The sequence below is a fragment of the Tamandua tetradactyla genome, chromosome 7, assembly GCF_023851605.1.
Source record: "Tamandua tetradactyla isolate mTamTet1 chromosome 7, mTamTet1.pri, whole genome shotgun sequence".
Lineage (NCBI taxonomy): Eukaryota > Metazoa > Chordata > Mammalia > Pilosa > Myrmecophagidae > Tamandua > Tamandua tetradactyla.
The window spans coordinates 130028268-130046446 of NC_135333.1; the positions used below are offsets into that span (position 1 = coordinate 130028268).

At 34.5% G+C, this 18179-nt stretch overlaps 1 protein-coding gene across 6 annotated transcripts in view; it reads left to right on the forward strand.

Moving 5' to 3' along the window:
* The window catches only part of MON2 (MON2 regulator of endosome-to-Golgi trafficking), a 156693-nt gene that overhangs the window by 1694 nt on the left and 136820 nt on the right, over nucleotides 1-18179 (forward strand). The window contains exon 2 of one of the 6 annotated variants that reach the window (XM_077111257.1): nucleotides 1910-1974. The exons of the other annotated variants lie outside the window; for them this stretch is intronic. The gene's annotated coding sequence lies outside the window, so the exon portion shown is untranslated. The remainder of the gene's footprint in view (nucleotides 1-1909; nucleotides 1975-18179) is intronic. 6 annotated transcript variants of the gene reach the window in all.

Below are 18179 nucleotides of genomic sequence, written 5' to 3' on the forward strand. Positions count from 1 at the left end.
TATTTTTTCTTTAGTAAAGTAAGCAAATACTACCCAGTGATGGAAACCAGATGTGCCACTTTGGGAAAGATGACTATTATACGTTGTATTTCAAATGTTCAATATAAAAAGTATCAATTTCCATAATTTTCTCTGTATTGTCTCTGTTGAAAGAAAGTTTTAACAAGTAGTTTTAAAGGAATTAGGCTATTCTAATTGTAAGAGAAATGTTCTCATTTAGGAAATGTCAAATCCTATTTTGTAATTTCAATAATAATTTATAGACCTAACAGCTCCCAGTTCTTAGAACATAAAAACATGTTTACATATTATAGACTCCCCTATATTATATGTCTTTGTGGGCTAGCCTGGGAACTTAGTTGCTATTCGTTACATTATTTCTATTGGAAAATGCATTCAGAATTCCAAAAAGGGACCTTTGGAACACCATTCTAATTTGGGGACTTTGTATGAAGCTCCTTAGCTTTTACTTGAACACTAGCCAAAGAGTATTTCCTACTTGCTGCATCTAGTCTTTGAGATAATGGCAAAAGTAATTCTTGGTGTAATTATCTCCGATATGTGATTTTGTATGTAGTAGATGCTCAGTAAGAATTTGATAAATGAAAGAACCTTGGATCCTTAACCAGTGACAATTCTAACATGCTTGGGGCTCTATCTTAGGAACTGGAAAGTGATGTTGACCTGTGGCATAGGTTTAAAGCAAGGATGACTTAATTAGCCTAACTAATGATTTTTTAAGAGACAGTCTTGACTTTCAAGGAATATTTTGGCTGAATTCAATTTTTTTCTGCTAATTAAATAGCATTGCCAAATTTTGGGAACTGTTAAGTCAGTGAGTTTTTTTGGTGGGTAGGTAAGGTTGGGTGGAAGGACACCCTAAGGCAGAGTACTACAATAAATTTTTCCAACTATCATCATTTTGAAATAATTATAAGGCTACTCAAGAGCTTAATACAATACAGTTCTAATTGCAAATGTGCTTTAGAAGGGATGCCTCCTTCCCCAGTTATTATTTTTGTAATTCTCCCATTTTTTTTAACATTAGTTATATTTGTTACAGTTGAAAGATTATTAAAGTAGTACTAATAACTATTATCCATAGTGTACATAGGTATTTTTTCCACATATTCCCAACCTATTATTTTTTTTTCATGCACATCTTTATTTTATTACTTGTCTACCCATACACTGGATAAAGGAGTGTCACATGGTTTTTACCATCACCTGGTCACATGTTAAAAGCTCTGTTGTTACACAGTCATTATCAAAGATCAAGGCTACCCCAACTTATATTTAAATAAGGTGATTCAAGTGTGACATCTTATATTTCATCTTTATTTCAGGTTTTTAGTAATTCCTACTTTTTTTGGCCATAGTGCTTGCCTATAATCTTTTTAAAAAATGAATCAGCTGGATTTTTAAGATTTCAAATCTGTTAAGAAAAACAGAAGAAATGAACATTTATAAAGGATAGTGTCTTATTTACTGATATTCACTTCCTATTTTTGGATTTTCAACATAATTTTTTTCCACCTTATTGTTTCATTTATAAATCTATCCACAAATTAAAATTTTTATAGCGACTATAATTTCATTGTATCATTTAGCAATAAAGCTAGTGATTAAATAGTAACAGCAGTTAATTTTTCTCTTTTTTTCTGCTTATTTTTCTTAGTCCTTAAGTATAAGTTTCTAAGCTCAGCAGCATAACTTTTTTAGTATGAGTACTAGTTAATTTGTTCCAGAATATTTTGCATGAAAATTTTTTTGTTTCCCTTAAAAATTACTTTGGAACCTTGTAAAATCACTTGTAAGTAATTGACCTTCAGTGGCCTTCAGGGTCAGTGACCCTTTTATGTTTATGTATTTGATTAATAAGAACTTTTTGATCAACTCCTTTTTGCAGGTGCTATGCTGGGGAAACACAGATGAAAGGCCTGTAGTGTAATTCAGCCTGGAGGCATAGTCAGAGTGAGTTTGTAATTCTTGAGCTAAATCTTATGGGGTTAATAGAAGCAGCCACCCGAAGAAGGTGGGTGGTGGACAAGAGGGGATCATCTTGGGCAGAGTACACATTGTTTGTATTCCATGCACAAGAAATTTCACATGAGATGATTGGGAGCCACTAAAGCTTTTTAAAAGAAAGACTAATAGGGTCAAATTCATTTTTATGACATTACCTTGACAGCTTTGGTAGGAAGAACTATGAGGGATTGAGATTTGAAGCATAAAGAGCAAATTTTAGAAAGTAATGATTGCTTACATTGAGGCAACAGTAGAGGTAGACAGGAGATTGCTTGAACTGAGGTTAATGAAAAAAAGAAGGTATGGATCAAAAAGAAATTAGGTAGGTAAAATTACTAGGTTTCAATGGAGAGAAGAAATCTTTGATGCCTTCCATGTTTCAGGCTTGGGAAATTGGATGGATTACTAAGAGAAGGAATAGAGGAGAAGAGAAAAAAATATTTTAAGGGGGGGCGGGATGAGTAGTAATGAATATATTAACATTTGTGTGCGGCATCCAATTGGAATTGACCAGAAGGCATTTGAAAAGGGTAGTTTGGTACTTAAGAAGGAGGTCTAGAGTTTCAGAATTAGAAGTAGCAGGTTTTACATGATAGTAAAAAATATAGTAGGAAATGAGATAGGACAGGAAGAATGCATAGAGTAAGAATATTAGGGCTGAAGAAGGAGCTTTGGTAAACAGCAGCATTATATGGAAAGGGGTAGCTGGTCAGACTAAGGTGAAAGATACAGGAGAGAGTGCTTTCTAGAGCAAAGGTTCATAAGAAAGCTGGAGTTTCAAGGGTAATGGGAAACAAGCTTGTTGCTGGGAGTGATTACTGATGAACGAAGTAGAGGGTAGAGAGTTTGAGTAGAGCAGTGGATCATTTTGGAGACGTGAAGAAAAAATTGACTTGGAATACTGAAGAGTCTTGGTGGGAAAAGTAGCTGAAATGATGATGGACCATGACATCTAGGTTGGATTCTGAAAGATGGGAAGCTAATAGAGCTTTCATTGAATGGAAGAAGATGGCAGGGTTAAGAGACTAGCAACATTAATTTAATGAAGGGGCACTGGGGTTGAGGGGCAGGTGGACTAGAAGAATAAGGCTTAGGACAATAGTGAGGATATTGGATTTCATATTGCCTAAATAGAGCTGTACTACGGAACAGTGAAGTCCAGAGAATGGGTGATAGAATTGAGGTAGTCAAAATTAGGGGTTTGGGATGGATTTTTGTACCTTTTGTTAAAGGAAGCTGAATAAGTAAGGGTATAAATAACACAAAAGGGCAAATAGATATCCCAGGCTATGTATTTAAATTTGCCATTACCCAGTCAGGCTGATAGAAGTTGGTTGGCAAGGATTTTTGCCCTAAAAAATAGTGGTCCTTTCATTGTGATAGTGAAAAATGAGAGCTGGATTGCATACAACAAATACAGATGACCTTTACTTGCTTAATTAGGAGCTGTTTTGGTTTAGTATTTTATAATTTACTATAGTTATTTTCCTTTTGACATTAGTCAAAGAAATTTACTCCTGTATAAACATTTGTGTTCTTCCCCTCATGTGAATAAAAGAATAAATCCATGTTTTATGTATTAACATAAATTAGCTACTATAATTTATTTAAAAAACTTGCCAATAGTCAAAACAATGTGACAGGTGTGATAAGGAGTTATAAGATATTTTTGTTAAGACTTACTTTCCAGTGTAATGTAATTTTAGATACTGTGTAGACAGGCCTTTGTTTTTGACTCTGTTTTTTTGTTTTTTGTCTGTTTTGATTCTCTTCCAGAAAAGATTCCTTACAATCTTAGATTCCTAAGATTTCATTAAACTTTCCATCTCTCCCCTCTCCTTTCCTTCCTTTATTTTTGTTAGAGAAGTTGTGAGTTTACAAAACTATCATACATAGCATACAGGATTCTCATATTCCACCCCACCACTAACACTTTACATTGGTAGGGAACATGTTTTACAATCGATGCACTTTTTTGATAATTGTACTAGTTTTTTTAAAGTAGTTACCTTTGTTACAGTTGATAAAAGATTATTAAAATTGTTCTTTCTATTTTCATTAGGTGTATTTTTCTCCATATACAGGCTATTATTACCATTTTGCATTAGTAGCATGCATTTGTTATGAATCATGAAAGAACCTTCTTACATTTGTACTATTAACTATAGTCCATCATCTACAGTAGGGTTCCCTGTGTTGTACAGTCCTATGTTTTAGCTTTGAATTTTTACTCAAGTAATATATATAAACTGAAGTTTCCTCTTTTAACCACATTCACTTATATCTTTCAGTGCTGTTGATTACACTCGCAGCTATGTGCTACCATGACCTCTATCCACTTCCAAATTTTCCCATCAGTCTAAATAGAAATCCTGTACAAGTTGAGCATCAGTTGCTCATTCTCTAACCCCAGTCAGTTTCCTGGTGGTCTATATTCAGGATTCTAACACAATGAGTCTGCTTATTATAATTAGTTCACAACAGTGGAATCATGCAATATTTGTTCTTTTGGTCTGACTTGTTTTCCTCAACATATGGTCCCCAAGATTATCCATGTTGTCTCGTGCATCAGGACTTCATTACTCTTTACAGCTGAATAATATTCTGTTGTATGCACATACCATATTTTGTTTATCCATTCATCAGTTGATGGATACTTGGGTTGCTTCCATCTTTTGGCAATTGTGGATAAAGCTGCTATGAACAAAGGTGCGCAAATACCTGTTCCTATCCCTGTTTTCAGTTCTTCTAGGTATATACCTAGGATTGCCACATCATATAGTAGTTCTTTATTTAGCTTGCTCAGGAACTGCTAAACTCTCTTCCACAGTGGCTGTACCATTTTACATCCCATTAGCAGTGAGTGAGTGTTCCTAATTCTCCAGCACTTACAGTTTTCTGTTTTTTTAACAGTGACCATTTTAGTAGGTATGGTTTTGATATGCATTTCCCTGATGACTAATGATGTTGAACATCTTTTCATGTGCCATTTAGCCATTTGTATTTCCTTTTTGGAAAAATGTCTATTCAAGTTGTTTACCCATTTTTTTAATAGGGTTGTTTGTCTGTTTACTGTTGAGCTGTGGGACTTCTTTATATAGTCTGGATTTTAAGCCCTTATCAGATATATGATTTTCAAATATTTTTTCCCATTGAATAGATTGTCTTTTTGCTTTCTTGGCAAAATCCTTTGCATGAAAGTTTTTAATTTGAGGAAGTCCCACATATCTATTATTTCTTCTGTTGCTTATGTTTTGGATGTAAAGTCTGAGTAACCATTTCTTACCACAGGATCTTGAAAATGCTTCCCTACATTTTCTTCTAAGAGTTTTATGGTCCTGGGTCTTACATTTAAGTCTTTGATTGATTTAGAGTTAATTTTTGTATAGGGTGTGAGATAGGGGTCCTCTTTTATTCTTTTACATGTGGATATCCAGTTTTCCCAGCACTATTTGTTGAAGAGATTGTTCTTTCCCAGTTCTGTGGTCTTGGCAGTCTTGTCAAAAATTGGTTGGGCATAGATGAGGGGTCTATTCCTGAACTTGCAGTTCTATCCATTGGGCAATATATCTATCTTTTTGTCAGTGCCATACAGTTTTTACCACTGTAGCTTTATAATATGCTTTAAAATTAGGAAGTGTAGGCCTCCAACTTTGGGTTTGTATTATTTTTTTTTTCCCCAAGATGTTTTTGGCTATTCGGGGCCCATTAAGCTTCCAAATAAATCTGATAATTGGCTTTTCCATTTCTGAAAACAGAATTTTGGTTGGGAGTGCATTGAATCTGTTTCTCGATTTGGGTAGAATTGATATCTTAATGATATTTAGTCTTCTGATCTGTTAACATGGAATGTCCTTCCACTTATTTGGTCTCCTTTGATTTCTTTTATCAGTATTTTGTAGTTTTCTGTGTACAAGTCCTTTACATCCTTGGTTAGATTTATTCCTAGATATTTGATTTTTTTGGTTCCTATTGTAAATGGAATTTTTTTCTTGATTTCCTCCTCAGATAGCTCATTACTAGTTTATAGAAACACTTCTGATTTTTGCATGTTGATCTTGTATCTTGCCACTTTGTTGAACTTGTTCATTAACTCTAGTAATTTTATTGTAGCTTTTCTGGGGCTTTCTATATATAGGATTGTATCATCTGCAAATAGTGAAAGTTTTACTTCTTCCTTTCCAATTTAGATGCCTTTTATTTCTTTTACTTGCCTAATTGCTCTGGTTAGAACTTCTAGCACAATTTTGAATATCAGTGGTAACAGTGGACATCCTTGTCTTGTACCAGATCTTAGAGGGAACGCTTTCAGTCTCTCACCATGGAGTACTCTATTAGCTGTGGGTTTTCATGTATGCCCTTTACTGTGTTGAGGAAGTTTCCTTCTGTTCCTATTTTCTGAAGTATTTTTTATCAAGAAAGGATGCTGAATTTTGTCAAATGCCATTTTTGTAACCAACAAGATGTTCACGTGGTCTTAGTTGATTTTCTCATGTTGACGCATTCTTGCATACCTTGGATGAAATCCACTTGATCATGTTCTATAATTCTTTTAATGTGCCATCGGATTCCATTTGCAGATATTTTGTTGAATTTTTTGCATCTATATTCATAAAAGAAATTGGTCTGTAATTTTCTTTTCTTTTCTTAGTAATATCTTTATCTGGCTTTTGTATTAGGGTGATGTTGGCCTCCTAGAATGATTTAGGTAGTGTTCTCTTCTCTTCAGTTTTTTGAAAGAGTTTGAGCAGGACTGGTATTAAATCTTCTAAGAATGATTAGTAGAATTCACGTGTGCAGCTGTCTGATCATGGCTTTTCTTTGTTGGGAGGTTTTTGATTACTCAGTTTCTTGTAATTGAGTGTTGAGGTCTTCTGTTTCTTCTAGAGTCAGTGTAGGTTGCTTGTGCATTTCTAGGAAGTTGTATATTTCATCTAGGTTGTCTAATTTGGTGGCATACAATTGTTCGTAATATCCTTTTATGACCCTTTTTATTTCTTTGGGGTCAGTAGTGATGTCCCCCCTCTCATTTCCAATTTTATTTATTTGCATCTCTCTTTTATCTTTGTCAGTCTAGCTAAGGGGCCATCGATTTAATCAAAGAACCTACTTTTGGTTTTAGTCTATTGTTTTTTGTTCTCCAATTCATTTATTTCTGCTGTAATCTTTGTTATTTCTTTTTTTTGCATGGGCAAACACTGGGAATCGAACCCAAGTCTCCAGCACAGCAGGCGACAACTCTCCCTGCTGAGCCACTGTGGCCCGCCCATCTTTGTTATTTCTCTTCTATTTGCCTTGAGAGTAATTTGCTGTTCTTTTTCAGTTCTTCCAGGTGTGCAGTTAGGTCTTTGATTTTAGTTCCTTCTTTTTTTTTTTTTTTTTTTAACATGGCACTGGGAATTGAACATGGGTCTCCAGCATGGCAGGCTAGAATTCTGCCACTGAGCCACCATTGCACCACCCTTAGCTCCTTCTTTTTTAAGGTAAACATTTAGGGCTATAAATTTCCCTCTCAGCACTGCCTTCACTGCATCCATAAATGTTGATATGTTATATTCTTGTCTTCATTCATCTTGAGATATTTACTGATTTCCCTTGTAATCTCTTCTTTGACCTACTGATTACTTAAGAGTATGTTGTTTAACTTACATCTCTTTGTTAATTTTCCATTTCTCCACCTGTTATTGATTTCCAGTTTTATTCCATTATAATCATAGAAAGTGCTTTGTATAATTTCAGTCTTTTAAAATTTATTGAGACTTGTTTTGTGACTCAGCATGTGGTTTCTCCTGGCGAACTATCCATTCATACATGAGAAGAACGTATATCCTGCTGTTTTGGGATTCAGTGTTCTACATATGTCTGTTAGGTCTAGTTCATTTATCATATTATTCAGATTCTCTGTTTCTTTATTCAACTTCTGTCTTGATGTTCTGGCTGTTGATGAGAGTGGAGTACTGACATCTCCAGATATCTGTTTCTCCCTTCAGTGTTGCCAGTATTTGCCGCATATTATTTTGGGGAACCATGGTTAGGTGCATAAATATTTATGACCGTTATTTCTCTTTGGTGGATTCCCCCTTTTATTAATACGTAGTTTCCTTCTTTGGCCTTTATAGCAGTTTTGCATTTAAAGTCTGTTTTGTTAAATATTAGTATGGCTATCCTAACTCTTTTTTGGTTGCTATTTGCATGGGATATCTTTTTCCAACCTTTCACTTTCAACTTATTTACACCCTTGGGTTTAAGGTGAATCTCTGGTAGATAGCCTGTAGCTGGATCCTGCTTTTTCAGTTCTGCCAATCTGTGTCATTTTATTGGGGAGTTTAATACATTAATATCCAGCGTTTTTACTGTAAATGCAGTACTTATTTCAGCCATATCATCATTTGGTTTTAGATGTCATATCTTGTTTTTGTTTCTCGTTTTATGCTTTTAGTTTCCCTTAACTGGCAATCTTCATTTCTTTACACTACTCCAAGCCACTTTTTCCTGTCTTATCCTTTCAGCATGCTGAACTGCTTTTAGTATTTCTTGTAGGGCAGGTCTCTTGTTAAGGAACTCTCTCATTTCCTGTTTATCTTGAGTATTTAAAACTCTCCTTCATTTTTGAGGACAATTTTGCCAGATAAAGAATTTTTGGCTGGTAGTTTTTCTCTTTTAGTATCTTAAATATATGGTTTCTGATGAGAAATTGGCCCTTAGTCTTACTGTGGAGCCAATTTATGTGATGAATCACTTTTCTCTTGCTGCTTTCAGAATTCTCTTTATCTTCAGCATTTGACATTCTGATCAGTATGTGTATAGGAGTAGGGCTATTAAAATTTATTCTGTTTGAAGTATATTACACCTCTTGGACATGTGTATTTATGTCCTTCATAAGAGTTGGAAAATTTCTGGCCATTATTTCCTTAAATATTCTTGCTTCCCTCCTTCCTTCATTTTTCCTTCTAGAACACCCATGATGCTTTGTTCTATCATTTAAATCCCTGTTACCCTGCCAACTTTTTTCCATTCTTTTCACTGTCTGTTCTTCTCTCTTCAGATTTGAATGTCCTATCTTCTGGTTCACTGTTTTTATTTCTGTCTGTTCAAATCTTCTTTTGGATGCCTCTAGCATATTTTTAATCTTTTCTATTGTGCCTTTCTTTCCATAATTTCTGTTATATTTCTTTTTTGTATGTTCAAATTCTTCTTTGTGCTCGCAGAGTATCTTCTTAATATCCTTTCTCTCTTTAGCCATATTTTCTTTCATTTCCTTGAATAGATTTAGATTTGTTTGAACATCTTTGATTAGTTGTTCCAAATTCTGTGTTCCTTCTGAAGTTTCAGTTTATTCCATTGACTGGACTATACCTTCCTGTTTCTTAGTATGACTTGTAATTTTTTCCTGATGTCTAAGCATCTGATTAACTTGATCAGTTTACTCTGAACATCAGTTTCTCTCTTTTCCCTAGTGTTTATTGTTGATTTGCTTTCTGTTAAGGATTTTCTTTGACATTTAGTTCAACTTGTTCTAGACGTTTAGGATAGTCCATGTTTAACTGATCAGATTTTTTTCAGTTTTTCTTCATCTACTGCTTGTCCTGGATTTGCAGTATAGTTTCCAAGATTGCCCTGTTTATGTAATTGTTTCACCTCCAGGAGAAAGCTTCCTTTCCTCTATTCCTTCTCTGGGAATCTTGATCTGTGTTTATTTTTGTTTTGTCTCTATAGTTTTTTTACACTCCTGTTGTCTCTGGCTACTTTTTCCTGGAGGCCAAGTTCTGGAAGGATCATCCCAGATAGAACTCTCCTAAGTTAGTACTTCCCAGCCAACACAGGGCCAGGGATCCACGAGGGGGGTACAGACCAGCTCCAAAGTGTCCTAGGGATGAGATCAAGAATGATGCCAAAACTCTCCTTGATTTCTTCCCAAAGCTGTGTTTTCCTGATCTGCCCAACACATACAACCCTTCAGCTTACTATTCCCCACAGTCCCGAGGAAAGCACTGTATCTTTAAATCTCCACCACCTTGATCCCTGTCCAGGATGGGGTTGAAACAATGGCTGCTGCCACCTTTTTCTGGGGCAGGTTGAAACAGTGACCCCAAGCAAGTGAGGACTCAGCGATCTGACTTCACTAATCAAAAGTGATGGTCAGTCATTGCCTGTGCTTACCACTGTTAACAAAGAAGAAAATTTTTATGTCCCTTTGTGGCTCCAGTGAGCTAGCCAAGGACTGGACCCCAAGGTGGCCCGCTGTGAGAGTGGGTGATGGGCATTATGCAAGTAGAGCAACTCACTGTTCTCCATAGTTTATCACCTTCTTCCTCCTGCTCTTCCCTGGATGCTGTGCAATGTTCTTTTGGCCTCTAGAACCCCAGAACAGTTGTCTCAGTTCCTGCCTGTTCAACAGCCGTTTTGGTGGTATAACTGGGTCCCGGAGCTTTTAAGCAGTGATAGCCAGCATTTATTCAGAGATTCTGTTTTCTTGGCACTGTGTGAAGCAATTTACATGGATTACCTCATTTAAAACACCCAATACACAGGCCTGTGAAATATGTCCTTATTTCATTATTGTTTTTTAATTTGAGAAGTAGTAGGTTTATAGAAAATCATGTAAAAAATACAGCGTTCCCATATACCCTCCCCCCATTTTGAATTAGTGAAAGTAATTCACTAATTACTTTGTTATAATTAATGAAATAATATTTTAAAAAGCACCATTACCTATAGTCCATAGTTAACATTAGGTGTATCTTCCCCACTAATATCCTGTCATTAATACCTTATATTAGTATTGTATATTTATTATAATTCATGAGAGAACATTCTTACACTTGTACTGTTAATCCCAATCCATCGTCCACAGCAGGTTTCACTGTGTTTATAGAGCCCCATGTGTTAACTTCCAACTTTTATTCTCCTGACATACATGACCTAAACCTTTACTTTCACTTAGAAAGTGAGTTGAGAGCAGCGATCAATGGAAATATATTTCTGTCCTAAAATAATGTATTGACTACCTTCTTAGACTGTGCATTAGTGACACAGAAAAAAATAAAATACATTGTCCCTGACTTGTAAACCAATAAGGAAGACATACTTCAAAAGTTGAATTATTTTCTCTTTTTCTTTTATAAAAATCTAGCTTATTTTCACCCATGTACAAAACAGGATTTTGCTAATACTGTTATAATTTAATAGATATTAAATGTAATTATTTAACTATTATTTATTATTTAAGTCTTATTTATAATTTAATTATTAAATGTCTCCTAAGTATAAAGCATGGTAGGAAATATAAAACTGAATGAGAAACTACTTATTCTCATGAGGTTTATTCAAAATTAAGTAAAATATTGCCTTTCCACTAAGCCAGGAACTTTGCATGTCTGTAATACAATATGCCATTTTTTAAGTATTTCGGTTTTATACATGAGGAAACTATACTTTAGAGAATTCAGTAACTTGCATAAGGTAATAAAGCTATAAAATGAAGGAAAGAGGATGTGAGGCCATATGTCTCATCCTCTAATTTCCTTCCTTGTTTACCTTATATTTTGTTGCACATACCTACTGTGTTCCAGGAATTAGCTTGTTGATGGAGCACATTTACAACTCCTTCCCAGTCTCTTTTGTCTAATATGTTTTCTTCTGCTTTCTTAACTTTCACATAAGATTATTTTTTAAACTCATAATTCTTTCTATAGTTCTTATATTTACCTTCTGCTGTAGTTATTTAGATATTTTTTCCTTTTCTAAATTACTCCTTAAGGACCAGCATGGCATCTTGTTTAACTTTCTATCTACCATGTGTAAAGCATTCATATATACCTAGGAGGTGCCAGTTGGCTTTTTGCTGAGGATTAAACAAACAAATACACAGAAGGAAAAGCCCTACTGCATATATATATATTAGCCATCTGATTTGTTATCAGCATTTCAGTCTTTAATTTGATAGGATAAAGAAAAATTTATTTCGCATATTTCCCAGAATCCAGGGGTTTTGATGCCATGTAAGCATGTATTTCTCAAAGTTTGGAGGTTGTTGAATAATTGAATTTTATAGAAGAAAATCTTGTTGGTTTCATTGTAGTAAGTGTTATATGAGCACATTTTCCTCTAGGAAGTGGTAGTATCAAATGCTCCCAGTTTGGTCTTACCTTTATGTCTTTTAATTTTTATCTGAAATTTAAAATTATGTCTCTTTAGGCATCTTCATACCTTACTGGAATCTGATCAGTACATTAGTCTAAGTTGCCATTAAGTTGAATTTTTTCCTGCTTAGCTTTTGTTTCATATTGTGTCCTGTGAATAACTAATTTTGGACCTTTGTTCTAATTTTGAGACGCTGTTCTCACAGACATTGTGGGAAATATGTTTTTAAAGAACAGAACATAGGAGCTTTTGTGAAGGAAAACAGCATCTTTTTTTTTTTTTGTAAATTTGTACATTGTTCTAGCAGTGGACACTTGTTAATTGACTCCTCTTACTTCCTTCAGTGTATGCTGTTCTCCCTCATTTTTGACCCTGTAGATTAAAATGAGTCAATCTCATTCCTAGCTCCAGGATACCTTGATTAGCCTAGGCTAGTTTAAATCCTCCTGTCACCACCACCCCATTTACATTTCCTACTCAAGTCATATAAAGCCTATGAGTGCTTCTGGGAAAAGAAAGTTTCTGCTTTCGTCCTCAAGAGCTACTGGAAGAGATCCTTTCTCCTCCTCTAGAGAATGTCTTATGAAGCTATGTGGAATGGCTGCAACCATTTTTGTTGCCAACATTGGAAGCAGCACAGGGATGAACCTACCCGTGAAGAGGGGTGAGCCAAGAGATTGTGAGAGGAGTGAAACTGCAGCCCTGCTAGCATTGTAAATTTCTGAATCAAACCTTCTCTGGACTTCTCAATTAGTGAAACAGTTGTTAATGGTGGTTGATTACACTAAACATTTGTCATGTAAAATTAGGGATAAATGGGTTTGTATTTAAGTTGTGTTTGTTGTATTTTTTTTAGTTTAAGAGCTATAAACATAAAGAATTTATTCCTAATTTTATTTATACCTACTTAAATTTGTCAGTGGCTTGGTAGGTCCATGAGATTTTTTTCCGTTTTAAAAGGTAATCTTACGTTACTCAATTTTGAGAAACACTAGAAGGGTGTTTCTCACTGGGAACCCCTGAAGAATTGAAACAGTGGATGGATAGGGGACAGGACTGTTCATAGAGAAATCTTTAAGAAGACGTTACAATAGTTTAGGTTGATTATGACAGTTTGAACCAAAATGTAGAAGTGGAATTTGAGAAGAAAAAGAGTATAAGATGCGTTAGCTAAGTAGACTTTGTGGCCGATTAAATCTGTGGGGTGAGGGAGAAAGCTCAGATGTTGGCTTCAGTTACTGGATAGATAATGCTACTTTGATAAAGCATGAAGTTTTTGACAAGTCAGAAGTGAAGGCAAGCATTGTATATATAACCAGGTAAGAGGCGAAGAAATTTGATTAGGGAAGGCAGCATTAGAGTGATTGATATTTGAGTTAAGCCTTGAAGAATTAATAGGAATTTCCTGTGAGAAAGAGGGAGGGAAGGGCATTTTAGGTAGAAGAAACTGCCTGTATACAGGAATAAAGAAGGGAAGGAATTTCATGTACTTTGGCAACACATTGTGAATAGAAAGTGTAGGAAGGATGATTTGGGGAGTGGCTGAATGTATGAAATAACACTGTAACTTTGGACCTAGGAAGTGGAGAGTCATGTAAGGTTTTTAAGAAAAATCAGGTTTTTGGCAAATAGGGTTACATGCATTGACAAGTGTTATGTTTATTGTAGTGAGCCACAAGCCTATTTCCTGCCACACTGGAATTCACAGTCTCTTGGGGAGGAAGGATATTGGACAGTAATTACTACAGGGAAACTTGTAAGGAGAAGAATATTCAGGATGCTGTGGAAATATATATCAGAGGGTACTTGACCTGGAATGGAGCATGAATAAGTTACCTTTCAAAAGAGACCTGAAAGATGAGTGGAAATTTGCCAGAAAAAGGAGGTTAGGGTGTGGAAGGAAGAGTAGTTAAAAGAGCCTTACAAAGACCATGTGTTGAGAGTTGACTCAGCAAGGAACTGACTGCGCAATCTGGTATGACTGAAAGAAAAAGGATGAATTCCTTAACTTTGGTGTGCAGGGGTATTTTTCTGGTTAATTCCAGAACTTTGAACTCATTCTTAGAGATCCCTAAAAAGGTTAACCTCATTATCAAAATTATGGTGAGACATATAAAATACAAAATTAAATCCAATAATTCATTAGATTTAACTGTAAATGATGTCTGAATACATTGAAAAAATTTCAAATCTCAGACAGATTAGAATCAGGTCTCCTGACTTCCAAACTAATGATCTTGATTCAGGAATAGTTTTAAAGGTAAAAATCTCGATTTAGTTGTGAAGCTGAGGAAAAGTTAATGGTAATTTTAACTTTAAAGATACTTTCGCATCTGTTGAAAACTATGCTAATTTAAGTTTACACTTAAGTGTAATTTCACAATAAGTAAAAAATGTTAAAAAATCTCTCTTCTGTTTTAGAGGCATAGATAGTTTATCAAATGAGTAGTGAAAAGATGTTACAAAATAAAGTCAAACCTCTAGTGGGTCTTTTATGATGTTCATAGATCATTAGCTGACAATCTTGGCTAATATCCATTGAAAGATATGAAGTGTTCATTGAAAGATATGAAGTGTAAGACACTAATAGGTTCTTTTTTTTTTTTTTACATTTCTTAAAAATCTGGAAATAATGAGCTGTTTTCTCTGTTAGATGTATTTATATCATCTCTGTGCAAAGCCATACCTTCCCAGAAATATACATTTTAATGGAAGGTTAGCTGGTATCTATCACAGAATTCATATCTTAAGATGTTTTATTTTGCATATTTTTTCTTTCTTTAAAAATAGACTAAGAAAAGATATAAGCTTAGTAGAAAGGTAGGTTGTTTTGATCCCTTTGAGTAATGTTTTCTTGGTGAGCAATAAGTGTCTTTGGAAGATGATGTTGGTGAATGACTGAAGTCAAAATAAATATATTGTATGCCACCATTCTTACGTGGCATTTATATGATTTCCCTATCACAGCTATTCGTGGGTCAAATTTTATGTTTATTCTTTATATTTTCATGCTGTACTACTAAGAAATGAGACATTGCAATCACTGAGTAAGGGTGTAAAGAATTTTTAAGTGCTTGAATGGATTTTTGGTCTTTTTTGCACTTGTTCTATAAGTTTTCAGCATGAATATGTATCTCTTTGCAACTGGGGGAAAGTTTCTTACTTTTAGAAAGGAAAAGAAAGTTTTCTAGTAGTCAGTGGTTGTGATGTCATTGATGAGATAATAAAAAGAAGAGTGCCCCCCAGAAGGAATTTTTTTTCTTTCCTTTTGTATTTTAACATTTCCTCTAAAGGAAAAAAACTATATTATAATTCCCAAGCAAAGCTTTTTAAATATGATTGTGAATCATAGTATATGCATTTTCTTTTTTTTTTTTACACTGTGCATTGGTGTGGTACATTTATCACAACTGATGAAAGAATATTAAAATATTGCTGTCACGCATAAAGGAAAAAAAACTATATTATAATTCCCAAGCAAAAACTTTTTAAATATGATTGTGAATCATAGTATATGCATTTTCTTGTGTTTGATAAGTTGTGGGATACTGTTTACAACCAGAGGTTAAAGGCTCTTCTTAAAACAGAGAATACTTGGTAAGTAGTAGGAAACCTGAGACTGAAGATCTCTGTTCCTATAGGACACTCTTCAAGATGTAGGTTTGGCCTGGGTTTGCTGAATTAACATTGCAGTGATTAGGAGACCCTAATGTACAATTATTATGTTAAAAACATTGATAGTGAAACTCCAGTAACATGATACCTATAAGCGTAAATTACAATTTCAAACTATTTCAACAATAGAAGCTTATGTGTTAAAAAATGAAGGACTATGAGAACGTCTAATTAATTTTATGTAAGGCAACAGTCTTTTGGAGGATTCCTTGAAATTAGAAAGAGAATACCAACTATATTTTTTTAAAATACTACTTTGAAACTACTTATTTAAAACACTTATTTTACACACATTTATTGTATGTGTAAAAATATTTGTTGAAAAAATGTACGAATACTTAAGTCAATTCTTAGTTATCTAAGGAAATGAAAATAGTGCCTGGCAAATTTGAAATCCTTTACTGACTTCTTGCGTCTAGCATGCTACAAGACTGATTTTTGGCAACTATTAAGGAGGTTTGACTGACTAGAATAAAGAGAATTAGTGCAAATTACATTGGTATTTATGATGGTTCATTTTGATCAATCTCTGTTGACCCTGAGGCAAAATGTAATGTTGAATATTGGATATAAGCAAGGTATATAGGGCCATAGTGAAGAAGAAAGGGGGTTAAATCTTTGAAAATGATGGTGAAAGAAGTCTCAGTTACCACAGATAATTTCAGCTGGCCCTGTAAAAATTTACCCAAGTGAGTTTGAGATGGGATGTGTGAATATTATAAAATATATATAATTTCAGTTTTAATGTAATTTTTATAGTACCATATTTGCTACGGTTTGTACATCTTCAAAGTATATTCAGCATCTTACTACCTTAATCAGTACCTACCAGTCACTACCGCCTTGGGCCTATGTACCATCATTTTTTGCCTCGGTTATTGCAATAGCCTCCTAAAAGTTTGCTGTATATTGTAATCAACTGAAGATTTTTAATAATACTCATGCCTGGTCCCTAACAGTAATTATTCTGATTTAATTAGAGTATACTGAAACCTGGGCATCAGGATGTTTTTTAAAGCTACTGGTGTTTCTAATATGTACTACCTTTTCAAATAAGAAAGCCAGTAATCTTTCCCTGAAATAATTGCTTTTGATTATGTTTATGTGCTAGAACCCATGTTAATTTAATGAGATACGTTTTCATTTCTTAAAGTTTTACAAGTAAGTTCTAATGCATTCTTCAGGCTTCTTAGCTGCCGTCAATGAAAGCTGACTGTGGCTGATTTAAACAGAAGTGAAATTAATTGATAGACTATTGAGTGGCTCACAGAATTGGCAATAGGCTGGAGGGAACCAGCTGTAGAAAACGTACAGGAGCAATGGGAGGTTAATAGCTAGAAAAACAGCAAAACTCATACCAATGAGACCATTTCTACTATCTCTGCCGAACACTGATGGGGTATCACAGATTGTGCTGCTGGTTGTACTGGCCACTCCGGTCCACCCTGGTTTGCTGCCATCACTTGCCTTGGAAATTGGATGCTGCCTCCACTCTTGCTGCTATCAGAAATTCTCTCTTGTCTCTGCTCTTCTGTGCCACTAGATATCATCTTCAAAATCCATGGTGGTGCATCTGTTTGGGTAAGCATAGGCTACAAGGGCATATGAGAGAGCAGGTATCTGGCATTTAAAATTTTTTAACAGTAGAAGGCAGACTCTGTCATGCACCAAAACTTAAGAGGTTGGGAATTCTCCAAGCATAAGGTAGATGGAACTTCATATGCTTGGAAGTCAATGAAATGACAGAGATCTGCTACACATATTATAACCTGATTATATATCTACAGGTTATAGAATCTATATTTTATTCATTAATCCACTAGTCCTCACACTAAGAGCCCATATAATGCTGCGTGCTTCCAAAATTATGTTTAAACCTTTAGAGCCTGCTACCACTTGTCCCGTGGCAAGTAGCAAGAGATAACTAAGTCAGCAGTTAGCAAGCAAATTAACAGGAAAATTTGGACGTAAAGTTTCTTATGAATACTTATTATTTTTGGTGAAATAGAGACCAGTATAAGTATAAAATAGCCATGTTCCTTGACAGTACGGACATTCAGAGTTTATATGGTGGTAGTACTCTATCAATTTTCCAAGTCAACACTGTCTGATGATAGAAACAATGTGGGCCACAAATGCGATATATATATATATATATATATATATATATATATATATATATATATACACTTTTAAATGGCATTAACAACATAAAAAGAAACAAGAAAATTAATTTTAATAATATATTTTATTTAACCCAATATATTCGAAATATTATTTCAATATATATTCAATATGAATATTAAATATTAAAAGTATATATACTTTTAAAT